Below are 17,024 nucleotides of genomic sequence, written 5' to 3'. Positions count from 1 at the left end.
GATAACTTTTGAAAGGACCTTACATGTTTTAAAGAAAAGGTGGGTCCTTTTGGTTATATGAGCTGGAGAGCCATTACATTACATTTCCATATTATACTGTACACACAAGATCTGGACTTCATTTTAGAAAGAACTTTTTTATGTAATTAATTAAAAATAATAAACTTTAATTCTTAGAGCAGTTTTGGGTTCACAGCAAAATTGAGTAGAAAGTACAGAGGGTCACCCCTCTCAGCCTTCCCAACCATCAAATCTTCACCAGAGTGGCCCATTTGTTTCCATCGATGAACCAACATTGGTACGTTATCAGCAAAAGTTTAGTTTAAATTAGGGTTCGCTCTAACTTAAGTTAGACATTCTGTGGGTTTTGACAAATGAATAATGAATGCCATGTATCCACCCTTATAGTATCATACAGAATAATTCACAGCCCATAAAATCCCAATTTACCTATTTATTCCTCCTACACTCTCTCTCATAGAACCCCTGGAAACCACTGATCTTTTTACTGTTTCCACAGATTTGCCTTTTCCTAAATGTCATATAGTGGGGCTAATTAACACAATATGTAGACTTTTTATATTGGCTTCTTTTGCTTAGCAATACTACATTTAAGTTTCTTCCATGTCTTTTCATGGCTTGATAGCTCATTTATTTTTAGTGCCGAATAATATTCCATTATATGATGTACTACAGTATTTTTATCCAGTTAAGTTTTGAAAGACATCTTGGCATCCAAGTTTTGACAATTCTGAATAAAGCTGTTGTAAACATTTGTGTGCAGGTTTTTGCATGGATGTAAGTTTTCAAATAATTTAAATAAATACCAAGGAGCTTGATTGCTGGGTTGTGTGGTAAGAGTATGTTCAGTTTTAGTTTTGTAAAAAACTGCCAAATTATCTTCCAAAGAGTATATACCATTTTGCAGTCTCATTAAAATGAACGAGAGTTCCTGTGGCTCCATATCCTCTTCAGTATTTGTTGTCAGTGTTTTGGATTTTAGTCATTTCAATAGATGTGTAGTAATATCTCATTGTTGTTTTAACTTATAATTCCCTAATGACATGTGGTGTTGAACATTCACATATGCTTATTTACCATCTGTATACCATTTTGGTGAGGTGTCTGTTTAGACCTTTTGCTCATTTTTAAATTGGGTTGTTTCTTTCCTTATTGTTGAATTTTAAGAGTTCTTTGTATGTTTTGCCCTTTATCATATATGTGTCTTTTGCAGATTTTTTTTTCTCAGTGTGTATGTTGTCTTCTTATTTTCTTGACAGTGTCTTTTACAGAGCAGAAGTTTTTAACTTTTTTTTTCTGGATCGTACCTTTGGTATTATACCTTAAAGTCATGGCCAAACCAAGGTCAGCTATGTTTTCTCATATATTATCTTCTAGATGTATTACAGTTTTAAATTTTATATTTAGGTCTGTGATCTATCCATTTTGAGTTATTTTTTGTGAAGGGTATAAGGTCTATATATAGATTCAGGTTTTTGCATGTAGATGTCCAGTTGTTCCATCACCATCTGTTAAAAAAACAATCCTTATTGAGTTGCCTTTGTTCCTTTGTGAAAGATCAGTTGACTATATTTGTGTAAGCCTATTTCTGGGCTCTCTTTTCTGTTCCTTTGATCTATTTGTTTGTTCTTTCGCCAGTACCACACTGTCTTGATTACTGTGTAATTAATTTTTTAAATAATAATTAGTAAACTGTTCAAGTGTTTTCTTGTTAAGATTTGTGAAGCAAGTCATCTTAAACCAATTTGTTATTAAGTGTGAAATAATATGTTATTTTTAGAAATAGATACATTATTGGCAATTATTATAGTAAAATTTGTATGTAATAGTAACACTGTCACATATGGAAAGAATAAAATTGTAATATTTTCACTTTAAAAGCTATACTTTTATATGGTGGCTTGTTTTGTGAGTTCATATTGGCTATTTAATACCTGCTAGATAACTTTACTTTCTCAAATGTGAAATAATTGTTTAAATGTGATTATGAAAAAATGTATTAATCTTCTAAACTAACATTATCCAGTATGTGAAATCAAGATAGCTGTTCTTATATTTTTTCAAAAACTGCTGCTCATTTATTATTAAGAAATGATAATTATATGAAATATTTTAGGGTATAAGTCAACGAATAAACACTTTAGTGAAGCAATTTGAGCTAGATTTTGGAGGATGCTGTTAATACATAGTACATTTTTTTTATCTAAAACTTAATTGAGGAGAAAAAAATAGCCAGTAAAATAAAGTAATATAGATAAGTACAGTATAGGTGGCAGTATATTTGAGTTGATTGGTGACTGTAAACTAATGCTATCACTTAGCTGATTTTTACTCATGGTATCTTTACCTTGTGTGTCAGAAACAATAAATTTGCAATTAAAGTCTTTAGGTAATTGAAATGATTGTCAGCCATGACAGCCATAATGAGTACATTTTTTATATCAGTTTTATTCAGGTATAATTTACTTACAATAAATTGTACCCATTTCAGGTGAGCAATGTGATGAGCTTTGACAGAAACATGCAGCTATGTAACTACGAACACAGTTATGATTCAGAACATTTCTGTTACCCCAGAAAGTTCTCTGTGCCCTCTTCAAGTCAGTCTCCCCCATCGCCTGCCACCATTTTAGCTTTTAGGCAATTGCTGATCTGCTTTCTGTATTGTAGATTGGTTTAAATTTTCTAGAATTCTTAGTAGTGTGTTTTGTGTAATGCAGAAATTATGTTTTTTTTTTAAAAAAAAGATGATAAATTGATTTTTTGTAAAGTAACAATGTTTTATTATATTAAAATTTTTGAGATGCTCAAATAAAGTTTAGTTGCTATTATTCCTAGCATTTTTGGTTTAAAATTTTTCTGCCTTGGTCTCCTCATGTAATAACAAATATATTGCATATAACTTATATAAAATCAACTCATGGCACATTCTTTTGTAAAGTATATTATCCTTTATCATTTTGTAGTTAAACCATTATGTCCTTGTTTGTTTTTAAAAGTTGGTAAACAATTTAAGAAATAAAAGTCTACAGATCTTATTGCAATTAGAATTTAATTTCTTCCTTATTGAGTGACAGTTGTCACTCAACAGACAGTTTAACCTTGCTCTGTAAAAGGCTATTTGCCTTGTCCATGCCCTCCTGCTCATACCTCTGGGGATGGGAGAGTGAGGGTGGATAAAATAGCCCTTTACTTCATAACATTCTGTGCTTTGTGACTCTTACTCATACATGGTCTATTCTAAAAGCATGCTGAAAAGTAGTGGTTGAGCTCATGGAGAAAATAGCTCCACCAAGATGAAATATTCAAATCCTTTTATGACTTTTAATCAAATGTACTGAACATTGATTTCTTTTTATAGGAAAGAGTTAAGAATTTTCCACATATTACAATAAGCGGAGTTTTCTGGTTTTGCCCAGAAAAGTTCTATTGCTAGTATTTGTGCTGCTTTATTTGTTAGTTATCGTGAAATGAGTTCTAAATAAAAGCCAAACATTATGAAATGTTTTTTCACATTTACTCCACTAACCATATTTAAATTTCTACTTAGTTTGAAAATCTTATACTCATATAAAGACAAATAATCCTAATTTTAATTTATTATAGAAACATTTTGGGTAACTGATATTCTACTAACCAAATCCTTAAGAACCTGGCGTTTCGAGTAATAAATATGGATCTATTAAGAAATCCTGAAGATCTGCTTTTAAACACTGCTTCACTACTGAAGCCTTCAGTCAAAAGAACAAATATTCCGGAAGTCAATTTGAGAGACACTCTATGTGAAATAGGACTAAACAGCAATGTGATAAGAGTAACCTACATGAGAACTTATATTTTTTATTATCCTTCTCCACACTAATGATTCTACACTTTTAAAAAAAGCGATGCTCAGAATGCAGTTAGCATTAATATGTTGGCTAAGTGGAAAACCAGAGGAGAGAAGGAGCAATTAGGGAGATCATTTTATAAACTATGTAAATGTCTAACCAATGTGCTGTATACTTGAAACTAATTAAAATAAATAAATAATTTTTTTTTTTAAAGTAATACTCAGACCATATTTAGGATTTCCTCATTTTGTGGGATTGTCTTCAGAAGTCTAGGCACATTCCATTCAGCTTATACTATGATGGCTTACACACAGTCCTCTCTTCAGTGATTTAATCCAGTGGGAGAATGGACAAGCAATTACCTGTGTTACAAAGCTGATTGCATTAATGCTCTAATGGTGGCACATACAAAGTGCAGTGCGAAGGGAAAAATTAATTCTGGCTCCAATATCAGGGAAGGCTTCATAAAGTAACACTACTTAAATAGAGTAATAAATAGCATTAAATTATATATATATATATATATATATATATATATATATATATATATATATATATATATATATAGTTCTTCCATTTACAAAGCTACTATTTAGAAAATTTGGAAAGTCAGAGAAGCATTGAGAAAAATATTCTAAAATTACCATTGATATTTTCATAGATATTGCATTTTTATTCCTCAGCTGTTTTTGAATTGTTTTTCATTTCCTGATTCGAACATTTCTCCATGTCATTAAATATTTTTCTGCAACATCATTTTAAATGACTACGTAGCCATTTAATTACTGTATAGATATAATGTAAATTATTTAACTAGTCTTCTCTTATTGAAGATTTAGATTGTTTCTGCTTTTTACTGTTATGAGAAACACTGTCAGAAACATTCTGGTGAATGTGACAGATTGTTTTAAATTAATTCTTATTTTGTCAAGATAGTACATTCACCTAGTCTAAAATTCTAATTGTTAAAGGCCTGTTAGAAAACACAGTGATTCCTTACTCACTCTTTCTAGTCTCTTTCTCTAGGGGCAACTATTTTTAACCTTTTATCTGTTTCTTCTGGTTATGTATCTTATACTGCTAAATTACAGATATACACATTCATTTTAGGTATTGTTGATTTTATATCATGGTCTTTGATTCATTTAGTTTAGATTTTTTTATTGACTTTATATTATGGTCTTTGCAGATTTTTCGCCTTTATACTGCCATCCCTTTTCTGCATATTCCCAGTATTGTTAGATTATAACTTTTGATTAATTTATTTTTAGTGTTACACCATTATACCATGCAGATATTTATTGTAATGAATTCTGATGAAAAGTTCACTTCTAATTTTTATGTTTTTCATGGTGTTAGTAAAGCTCTGCTTTTCATTTGCTTAGTTTCTTGTTACTCTTAATATTTCTTCCTATATCATCTAGGAACCTCTTAGTATAATTTTCCATAAAATAAATCATATCAGATTATTTTTTTCTTGAATATATCCTTTCAGGAGACTTCCATTTTTATTTTCTACATTTCTCTTCCTGTGCTTTTCCATTGCTGTTCCATTAGGAACCCCTTTGCCTCTTCCTGGGTCTCGTATTGTTTTCCTTCTTGTCTTACTCTTATATATATTTTTTGGTATACATCCTGTAGTAGTTTCCTGAGAAAGGTAATGTGAGAGAAAAATATCTTTATTCAGTTTTCTCACTTGCAATGTTATTGCATTGTCCAGGTTTGAAGAAATAAGCCCCTGATATAATAGTCTACTGAGAGTGGGAGGGATATTGCCTTAAATAATTATATTCCCATAGGTCTAATCATTTTAATTTCAGAAATACTATGTTATTTTAATGTATTTTGTACACATTTTGCTTTAAATTCTTTTGCCCTTTTTGGTTCCTTTGCGAATAATCTGAACAATTTTAATTCTTGCTTTTATTAATTTTTTCAAAGACCAGTGGTTACACAACTGGTGATTCATATTAATGATGATCAGAGATACCATCTTAATTCCATTTGGTTAAAGAACAACACTAAATAGGGAACTTTGGATAAAAATAATTGGTTAAATATCATATTAGCATTTACACACATTTCTTTATTCTGAACAGATTCATTGCCTAAGAACGTTAACCTTGATAGTACCAGAGAGATTTTCTTAAGTAGATGAAAATTTGAAATATTATTAGAACTTTCCTTACCTTACTGTTATAAAACACTGCTAGTTTCTCCATAAAATTTTAGTATTAGAAATAAGACCTTTTCATCAAGATGAATAATTATTCAGAAAAAATAATTAGTTAAAAGTTGTGTTTGTGTGTTTGTTTGTTGCTTGATTGCTCAAAAGCCAGGTGGTATATTTTTATTTAAAAAGATCCACCATGTAACAAATTTCTGAATAGCAATCTGCTGATGAATCTTTACTTTCCAAGATGCTTTTTGTTTGGCTAATGTTCTACCTAGAACAAGAGAAGAATGTACTTTGTAATTTTCATAATGCTAATTACAATTTATTAACCACTTACCATGTGATTGCCCTGGCCAAATAGTTAAGAGACACTGTCTTATTTTAAAACATCCCTGATGAGGTAGGTCTTGTGAATCATTAGATGAGGAAGTTGAGGCACAGAAAGGTTGTTTCTTGCCCAAGATCATGCAGGTTGCAAGTAGTGGAGCAAGGGCTGTTTGTCTTTGGTTTATGTGTCTCTTCATTATTAAGCATACTTCTTTCCAAGTACTATGGGGAAGGTTTTAAGGATATTAATCCTGTAAGTGGCTTCTCATGCGAATAGAATATATACTTCCCCTATTTTCAGATGACTATTTCATTTACTAACTTCCTATAGTGGATAATTTCTTAGGTCTTCTTTTGGTCTTGATAAAATTGCATTCCCAGCGCTGGCCACTGTCTTTCATGAATGAAAAAAGATTGACCAACATGAGATTATTATTTAGTTAATTTTTTTCTTTTTTCTTTTTTGTTTTGAAAATAACTGTATTTACTTGGGAAAACTTTCTGTACTCATTAAGACAACAGTGGTATCCTTGTCTAATGTGTGACAGATAGATAAAATTTTGTATGTTACTCTTTATACTGCCTTATAGTATTCTTTCACAAACCATTTAAAACCTTTTCAGCTGTTGTTTTTCCTTAGCGATGTCTTTAAGAAGTCACAACATGTTTCTTCCTGAACACATAATGGCCTGGTATTCTATCAGATGTGTTGCAGAGCTTCAGCAAGTGGTTACACTGAACGTCTTGGAGAGGCAATGTAGTAGGCAGAGCACTGCAACTGAGAAACCTGTAGAGATCAGCACACCTGCCCTCAAGCAAAAGACAGTAATTAGTTGCTCATATTCCCTTGCAGACTTCCCCAGTGTTGTTGCATGTGAAGCCCAGAGATCACAGCAATGCTTTCATGAGCTCCGCTCTGTGGGAGTTGTTTATGCCCATTCAATTTTTAATGTTCCTATAAGACATTTTGAAGGGAACCCTGAACCCATCGGGATTTGCACACTTGATCAAACCTGTGATGATTTAAATATAGAAATAAAGAGAAACTTTTGGATTATATTAACTGTTAACTTTTAGGACAGCGTTAGTGGAAAACATTAATATACTTGAGGCAAAGTTGTGTTTGATCAACCTTCACAACTTTTTTGTTTCTTGAGAGCAGGTATAGCTTCAGTAAATCTAAACAAGTTCTTTAATGTGTATAGATCCAAGTGTATGTGGATATCTGAATGGCATGGTCTGAATATTTTAAAAGATGATTTTATACCAACCACTTTTTATTAAAATTGTACTGCTCTTAAGTACAACCTTTTGTTATTAAAGAATGAGATGATAGGTGATTGACTTTTAGTAAAATATATTAGTGTATATGGATTAGATATATTGGTGCCAAAGAAATTTATTACTCAAAGTTCTTGGAGGGCTTTTATGCCATTGTTTTAGTTTTAACTATATGTGTCCTAGATACTGCGAGGAATAAAAGTTCATGTTTTGCCTGGTGACCTTACAAGTAGTTTTTAACTCTGGGATTCAGTTATTTGATTATATTGGTATACATTATTAATAAACAGGCACATTAAAGACACATTATTGATTCTTAATTATATTTAGTGTGAAAAATGCTATAATTTCTAACATCATAGCAAGTTCAGTTCACGCTTATTCTGAGAAAAAATAACCCTGCCATTTCATCATTTAAGCATAGTCTGGTGGATTTATATACTTCTTAAATTGGTTCTTAGAGACAAATGTCAGATTATAGTAGAAGTAAAGAAAATGGTATGCAGCACTGGACTATCATTGACAGAGTTGGAAATTTGAGGTGCTAGTGAATTCAGTCAGCCTATTGTTGCTCACATTTTCCTTCATTACTACACAGGTAGAATCTTCCAGTGCGTTTCTGAGCACAGTTATTCATTATTCTTCAGTAAATAATGACATGAATGATGTGAGTGTTAAAAATTTTACCTCTAGATTTTATGTTTGCCTGCCCTTCTTAGGCATAAGTAAGTCTAAATGTGGATGGAGCTTGGGATGCTCCACTTGCGAGCTGATGGTTGTGATGCTAGCATAAACAAAGTACTCATATGTTACATGTGGAACACTTTGGCTAGCTTACACCTCATTGACTTTCAGGAATTTCACAAAAGTCATTCCTAAGAATTGGTCTTTCTGTAGTGGCCTTCTTAATTCCTAATAACTTCATGTAAATGTAGCATAAAACACTTGGCGGTTTGCTTCCTACATAAATGCTCATGTGCCCTGGGTCAGTATCTTATTTATCTTTTTATCCTTGGTGACTGACTATATGTGATCAGTTAGTGTTGGTTGGATTAGTGAATGATTGAAAATGCTATGTAATGCATACAAATTGCCCATGGAAATACCATAGTAAAGGGTGGATCAAAACACTTTCAGTAAAAGAAATGACTTTTTCTCCTGTTTTTTTCCCTGTTATTATTCTAGGTTGATTTTTTTTTTCCTAGGTTTAGTACTTATGATTAGACTTTAAGTTTACCTTTTTTACTATCAGTGCATCAAAAATATTCTGTGAAAAATTTTTTAATATTTTTACTGTAGTAAAGTTATTCTTATTACTTTAAGTCATAGACTGGACCCATTTACCTTACTTAGCTGTGTTACTTACTATTCTCAAACCCTTGTTTCTCCCCGCTGTGCAGGACAGAATTTTTACCCTTTTTCAGGATAAGCTACACCTCCTTCTGACATCATGTCTTGGTCTCTGAGCTCTAGTCTCATGAACTCATGAGTTACTTTTTCTGTTTTTGACTCACTTTTAGAACTAAATCATATGTGTCCCTCCCTATGTTTTGAAAAATGTGTGTCTCCATCTAGTTTGTCCTTCATTGCTATGATTATTAAATTTTTAAAATTTTCATCCTTTTCTTTCTGGAATATGGCAGAATGCTAAGTACTTTGTAGTCCCTCACTAAATAACATACATGCTAGTTAATCTCCAGCTTTTTAGTAGGAAAATAAGCTTTCTTCTGAAGAAAGTGAGAAAGACAGGAGGGAAGAAAGGAAAGAAGGAAAGAGGGAGGGAAGACAGGAGGAAAGAGAAAGGAAGGAAGGAAGGGAAGGAGAGGAAGGAAGGAAGAAAAGGAAGGAAGAAGATAAGAGGAAGGAAGGAAGAGGAAGGAAGGAAGAGGAAGGAAGGAAGGAAAGGAGGGAGGGATCCAGTCAATAAATATATACAAACCAAGGCATGAAATCACTTAATGGATGATAATGGAATAGGGAAAGAGCATTGATTTTGGAATTTGAAAAATTTGAGTTTAAATTCTGATTCTGCTTATTCACTTTTTAATCTTGGATGAGTTTCATCATCTCTGAGTATAAGTCATACTAATATCTACTTCGTAAGCTTGTTGTAAGGGTTAAATTATATAATGTATGTAAAGTGCTTATTAGCACATTCTCTGGTAACACATGTTTAACAAATGTTAGCTAACTCTGTTATTTTGCATGTAAGGAAAATGAGGTTTAGAGAGCTGACCAAAGGTCATACAACCAGTAAATTGTGGAGGGAGGACTGAAACCTATTTTTTGTTGTTGTTTGTCTTTTTTTTTTTTTTGCAAAAGTTTTTCAATGCTTCTTGGCCTTTCGTCTAAGATTAAGTGTAAAGTAGTACTTTTTAAACATCCGTGTACATCAGAATCCTCTGAGGGGCTCCTCAAAATACCGTCTCAGAGTTTTCAGTCTGGGGTGGGGGTCTCAGAATTTGCATTTCTAAGAAGTTCCCAGCTGCTGATCTAGGGACCACACTTTGCTAGGGACCGACCACACTTTGAGACCCAGTGTCTGTAGCAGTGTTTCTTAACCCCAGCTGGACATGAGAAATCACCTAGGGAGCTTCTAAAAATTACCCGATGAAACCAGAATATCTGGTTCTGGGGCCTGAGTATCAGCTTTATTTATTTATTAATGTTTTTAAAGCCCTCCAGGTGATTCTGATGTGCAGCCAGAGTAGATAACACTGCTCTTCCCACAGATTTTGCAATTTTCCACTAGAACTGGGTACCAAGCAGAGTGCTGGCCTTGAATACCTTTGGGGTGCTCAGTGAAGCAATGCCACCGTGGTTTTTGCCCTTTGAGGTTTTAAAGCTATTGTTCTAGCCTAGAATTCTTTTATTGTTTTACCTGTTCTAATTATTTGTGTCTATTGTTAGCATTTCTCTATTCTTTTTCAAGTAGGTTTCTTGAATACCTTCATCAATCTCTAGGGTAGATTTTATGTTAATATTTGGCAGAACCAACTATGTAGCAGTAGGTGACTTGAAGTACAAAATAGATTAAGGAATGCATCTAATTTTTTAAAAAAAACAATCATTTTTAGCAACTTACTATACTTTTAGAGTTCTGATTATGAGTTTGTTCTTTTTTCTGAGATGCTGTTGGGAACCTTATGTTTTTGTCTTAGGGCACCAGATATTGGTTAGAAAAGATAATGATAGTTGTATACCCAGGAGTACATGAGTGAAAATGCAGTAGATTAATTGGTTAAAAGAGTCATTTCTTCTGTTACATGATTCAGTCAATAAATATATACAAACCAAGCCATGAAATCATTTTCTGGATAAGAGTGGGCAAAATACCACATAATTTCATTAACCTTTAAGCAATGAAATTATAAATCCCTATGCAAATGATTAAGGTTATCATTGCCTATCACCCCCTTTTGATACCTACAGACTGTTAATTCTTCTCTGTCCTGCTGAGTCTTATTAAAACTTCTGACTGATGTACTTTCAATGTACATTAAAAGGTTTAGAATTTACCAATTTAAAACACTTGCTTCACACTATCACCTCTGATTTAACTAGGCCATTAAACACAGTATTTTGCAAAGGGAAAAAGTCAATGGCTGTTTCTTTCAAAAAATAATAAGTTGAAATGAATTTTAAACTCTGCTTAGAGGTGAGCAACTGTTACATACTACTAGGTCTTTTGATAGTTCATTTGTTCCTTTAGTTTGCAAATTTCAAGTTTACAAAGTGGCTGCTTTTATTTAAGAAATATGCCTGGAGGCTAGATTGGTAAGCTTTAGGCAGATATCTGGTTTGGTGTGAAATACATAGTTGTTAAAGGACCATGTGAATTGGGTCCCAGAAGATGAAGAGTAGAGCGGAAACAGATTGGAGAAAACTGTGTTTCATTTCATTTGGCTAAAAATATCACTAAATTAAAAATGAAGACAATGAATGATGGCAATACAAAGAAAATTAATATGAATAAGTCATATTTTGGTGTAGATATTGTGAAAAATTCTGACTTGTGAGACATTTAAAGGAAAGGGCTTACTGTGTCTCTGACCAAAAAAACTTGGCTCCTCGTTCTGGAAGCAGCTCCTAAGAGCTCTTTAGCTTTGCGGGAGAAGACTCTTTCAAGGAGGAATAGATCAGCCCCCCTAATCAGTAGCATCACTTCTGTTCAATGAGATGACAGATGTCATAGAACATCCTCTCATTCAAAAGAAAAAGACTCAAGGTTGCTATCTTAGGTTGGATACTGTGGGTAATCTGGTCTGCAAGTGTTAAGAAGAGAATGTAATAGACTTCTGGCTTTGGGGAAGCTTTATATCACTGATCTTTTGGAATCTCTGACTTCCAAACAGGTTTTCTTTTTCCTTAAATAATTTTAAAAACTATGAAATACATTTTTTAATGATAGCATGTAGAATCTTCTTTACTTTTTTTTTTGTAAGTGCTTCTATCTGTCTTTTTTACATGTTTTTAAGCACTTAGGCTCAGAATGATATTCTAATAGCATCATTTAGCAATTGAAATGGCCTCTGTACATGCCTGTTTGTTGGGTATCTCTCGTGATGGATGGTGAGGAACAGAGGGTAGGGTTGATGACTGGTGTGTGAAGGTGGAATGCTAGCGTCTTTCATTGAGCCTGGAAGTCCCTAACCCCTTTACCATCAAGGATGCCCTCTTTTCAGGTATAGATATATGAATAAATAGATTTCCATACCTTTTTCTATTCAGCATCACTTTATTTTTATTTTTGGACTTTAAGATTATTTTTCAAACTTTTGAATAGTTACTGTGTACACTTGGATGAAATGTGGTTCTTTGTTAAAATTAAGGGTACGCAGTATCCTCAGCCAGTTCTTAAAAAAGATTCAAAAATGCTATTCAGTACTTGTCAGGCTTCTCTTATAAAGGCAGAGCATGTATCATAAAACGACAACTCAGTCTAGGTGTGTGTATTTTGATATTTGGAAATAATGAGGTTGCGATACTTTGTCTTCTAGAATAGCTCTCCTGTGCTCATCTCTGAAATAAAGAGGTCTGAGTAGATGCCCCTGTGGTGCTTTCCCAGTCTCGATTCTCTAAGATCACGACTAACTTTGAGAATTGGAGTGAACATCATTGTGACATACTAGATAGATGTAGGCCATTCTCCCTAGCCTCGGTCTCCTCATCTTGTTTGTTACTTTCATATCATGTATAGTGAAATGATACTGCTGTTATGCTAATCTCCATGCATTCTTTCTCATCTCCCCAAAATTAAGCTTCAGCAGGGCAAACTTTGTCTTGTTCACTGCTGAATTCCCACCACCAGCTGCAATGCCTGGTAGATGCTCAGGAAGTGAATTATTTTTCGAGAGAATACACTACATGATAATTATTTCAAATAGGCCATCTCAAAAACGCCACCCTCCCTCATTTGATTGTCTTCTTAGCCTTTCTCTTTCTCTTCTTTTTTTTTTTTTTTGTGACACATCTCAACCTTCTCTCTGAGGCTGTGACTTATTCACAATACTTGGAAGGTTCTTCACCCTTGTTTCTTTCTGATATAGGTTATTCTAAGTCTGTGATTACTGTTTAAAATACGTCTTTTAAAAATGGGTTGGGTAATCTTGTGATTTTGTGCTTTGTACACTGTTTGTACACTTTTTGCGTTGCTGGCTCCTCCTTTTTGGGAGAGTTACTATGTTAGTTTTGACCTTTCTAGTATCGATATACCTAAGGATTCTGACTTTAGTATATACAGAACAGGAAAGTCACAATATCCACCCTTGGGTATATGGTAACATCTTATTCTCTTCACTGTGCACAGGCTGTGTAAGTTAAGTAACAGTTTAAAACTGATGTAATGCTCTCTCAGAAAGTAATACTGTTCTTAAGGTATTTATCCTAGATCTACAAATGTCTATGTACCTCCATTGTTTCCTTGGGGTGAAAACCCCAAACCTGGACTGATTACCCATATGCATTCCAACCTGCCTCTGAGATTTTAGACTGTCCTCAGCAAAGGTTCTTGACAGGTTTTTTTGCATTGTGGACCTTTTTGCAAATCTGACTATTGATCTTCTCTACAGAGAGATGCGTTTACATAAACTCACAAAATTTTTTTTGAAGAAAAGCAAAATATTTATTTTATTATTTTTTGAAGTTATACACTGAAATATTTTATATGAAAGAAGGCATGAGAGTTCAAAATAAGAAAAACGTGCATTATATAATAATTGACACCTTTTTAAAATTTATTTTCCTTTACTTATAAAATATTTTGGAAAATAAATATTGCCTCAAAAAATAACCATTTTGTTCTTTTCTTCATAATTGTTGATATAATGACTAATCATGTATTCTTCAATGATGCTTTATTTTTTTTAAGTTTATTGGGGTAACATTGGTTAATATAATTATATAATTTTCAGGTATACATTATAGTTTGACACCTGTATATTCTATTGTTTATTACCTAAAGTCTAGTTTCCTTCAGCTACCATATATTTTATCTCCTTTACCCACTTCGCTCTCCCCTTACCCTCTCCCCCATATTTGACTCCCTTTACCCCATCTGCCTCCCCACTCCTCCCCACCCCACTAGTAACCACTAGTCTATAGTCCTCTGGTAACCAATAGTTTGTTCTCCATGTCCATGAGTCTCTGTTTGTTTGTCCTGCTCATTTGTCGCTTTTAGGTTTATATCCCACATATAAGTGATATCATGTGATTTTCAACTTTTTCTGTCTGGCTTATTTCGCTTAGCGTGATTATCTCGAGGTCCATCCATGTTGTCGCAAATGGCAGTGTTTCATCTCTTCTTACGACTGAGTAATATTCCATTGTATATATGTACCACAACTTCTTTAGCTAATCATCTGTTGTAGGACACTTTGATTCCTTCCATGTCCTGTAAATAATGCTGCTATGAACATTGGTGCACAAATATCTTTTCGGATATGAGTTTTCAAGTCTTCGGGGTAAATACCCAGTAGAGGGATTGCTGGATCCTATGGTAGATCAATTCTTAATTTTTTGAGGAACCTCCATACTGTTTTCTGTAGTGGCTGTACCAATTCGCAGTCCTACCAGCAGTGTATGAGGGTTCCTATTTCTCCACATCCTCTCCAACATTTGTTATTACTTGTCCTGTTGATTATAGCCATTCTAACAGGTGTGAGATGGTATCTCATTGTGGTTTTGATTTCCCTGATAGCTAGCAATGTTGAGCATCTTTTCATATATATATGTTGGCCATTTATATGTCCTCTAGGAGAAGTGTCTATTCAGGTCCTCTGCCCATTTTTTGATTGGATCATTTTTTTTTTTTTATTGAGTTGTATAAGTTCTTCGTATGTTTTGGATATTAGGCCCTTATTGGAGGTGTTGCTTGCAAATATATTTTCCTATTCAGATGGTTCTCTCTTTACCTTGTTGACAATTTCTTTCGCTGAGCAAAAGCTTTTTAGTTTGATGTAGTCCCATTCATTTATTTTAGCTTTTACTTCCCTTGCTTTTGAGGTCAAATTCATAAAATCCTCTTTAAGTCCAAGGTCTTTGAGTGTAGTTCCTATGCTTTCTTCTATGCATTTTATTGTTTCAGGTCTTATATTTAGATTCTTAATCCATTTTCAGTTAACTTTGGTGTGTGGTGATAGACAACAGTCTAGTTTCATTCTTTTGCATGTGGCTTTCCAGTTTTCCCAGCACCATTTATTGAAGAGGCTTTCCTTTCTCCACTGTATGTTTTTGGCTTTTTTGTCGAAAATTATTTGCCCATAAAAATATGGGTTTACTTCTGGACTCTCAATTCTGTTCCACTGGTCCATGTGTCTGTTTTGCTGCCAATACCATGCTGTTTTCATTACTGTCACTTTGTAAATTCACAAATTTTACATGTATCATTGAGGAGTATATAGACTCCTGAAGGCCATCCGTGTACCAACGTTAAGGACCTCTAATCTGAATTATTATTATTGTTATTTGAGTTATAATTGATTTCGGAAGTTCTTGGAAAGACTGACAGAAGCTCTCATTAGTTAAAACTCAGAACATTTCTGTTTTTGGAGATTCTTCTTCCATCTCATGATATCCAAGAATCAGACTGCTAGATCATTCAAGTAAACTGTTGTCCAGATCAGGATTCAGAATTCAAGCTGGGTTTATTTTGAAGGTAACTATACCCTTCGTGATCTCGCAGGTACCTCTGCATTATCCAGATCAGACATGTAAAGAGAGACATCAGTGTAACTGGATCATCCGGTAAGCACATGTTACTTCATTTTTATTTCTCCATAGATTCCGTCCTCTGGCAGTGTGGCATTATTTCCTATCATCTACTCTTCACTGCAGTGTGGGTCAGTAAGATGATAAGTATTTCTCAAGAGAAGGAAGCAGCCTTTTTAAAATTTTACCAGATGACTTCCTCTGGTGCTTGGAAGTCAGATTTCTTTATTTTTATTTTATCTCATTATTATTTCATATATTCACACTTCTATTGTAGATAAAAATTCCCCACTCTTCTTTTTATGTATATACTTTGGAGAGTTGTGGACAGCTCTCATATTGTTCCTTGGTTGTCAGCCAAGTTATACACATTTAATTCCTTTAATCTTTCTTTGTAATTCAGTCGGCTTGGCTGCTTTTTCTAGATTTCTCTCCATTTCATCCGCATCATTAATAAACAGAAAAAACAGGCTATTGGCTAGCTTCTTTTACACCTTTCATTCTTTTTGCTTCCTGTTTTTACCTCATATTACTTGTTGAACTAAAGCCAGCTAGACATCATTTTCTGGACCACTTTGGCAACACATGAATGCTTGCCTACAACTATCAGTGTCCCACGTGGTAATAGCATCAGCAGTATATCCTAGAGGAAAGAAAGGAAATGTAAAAGGAGAACAGTGCGGAGCAAAATAAAGCATTCTTTGATCGTATGGCAGACTCACCCTTGCCACCTAGAGTAAATCGTTGTACCTTAAACCTTTACCCACAGGTTTTGTGGTCCCAAAGCATTGTGCAGGGGCACTAATTTGCATAATAAGGGAAGCATGTATATCGTTTGAAGTTTGGCCACAGTTCTCACTTGGTTTCTTCCCCAGGTTCTCCCTCCCCCATTGCCTTTCCTAACACTAATCATGACTTGCTATGAGAATCTGTGGCCATGAACAAAACTGGGCAGGGGATCATTTTGTCAGAAATTAGATAGGCTCAGGTGGTAAATGCTCCATGCCTCCATGCAGAACATCTGAGGCAAGTGCTTTAGTTCTTGCTATTTCTCTGATAGCCGTTGGTCTTCTTTTAACAGCGATTCAGTGGAGATGTGCAGGAGGAAGGGACTAGTAGTAGATCTTTGGTGCTTTTTATCAACACTGTATTAGTTTCACAACTTTACCCCCTAGAGA

At 33.9% G+C, this 17,024-nt stretch overlaps 1 protein-coding gene across 15 annotated transcripts in view; it reads left to right on the top strand.

Annotated features, from left to right (window-relative positions):
* The window catches only part of QTMAN (queuosine-tRNA mannosyltransferase), a 336,381-nt gene that overhangs the window by 60,192 nt on the left and 259,165 nt on the right, over positions 1 to 17,024 (top strand). For all 15 annotated transcript variants that reach the window (XM_039855624.1, XR_005651304.1, XR_005651303.1 and 12 more), the window contains one exon: positions 15,821 to 15,882. The gene's annotated coding sequence lies outside the window, so the exon portion shown is untranslated. Of the gene's footprint in view, positions 1 to 15,820; positions 15,883 to 17,024 lie in introns of those variants that run through there.

The sequence above is a fragment of the Pteropus medius genome, unplaced genomic scaffold, assembly GCF_902729225.1.
Source record: "Pteropus medius unplaced genomic scaffold, Ma_sr-lr_union100, whole genome shotgun sequence".
NCBI classification, from domain to species: Eukaryota; Metazoa; Chordata; class Mammalia; order Chiroptera; family Pteropodidae; genus Pteropus; species Pteropus medius.
Note: the sequence above shows the minus strand (reverse complement) of the source record. Positions and strands in the feature narration are given on the sequence as shown.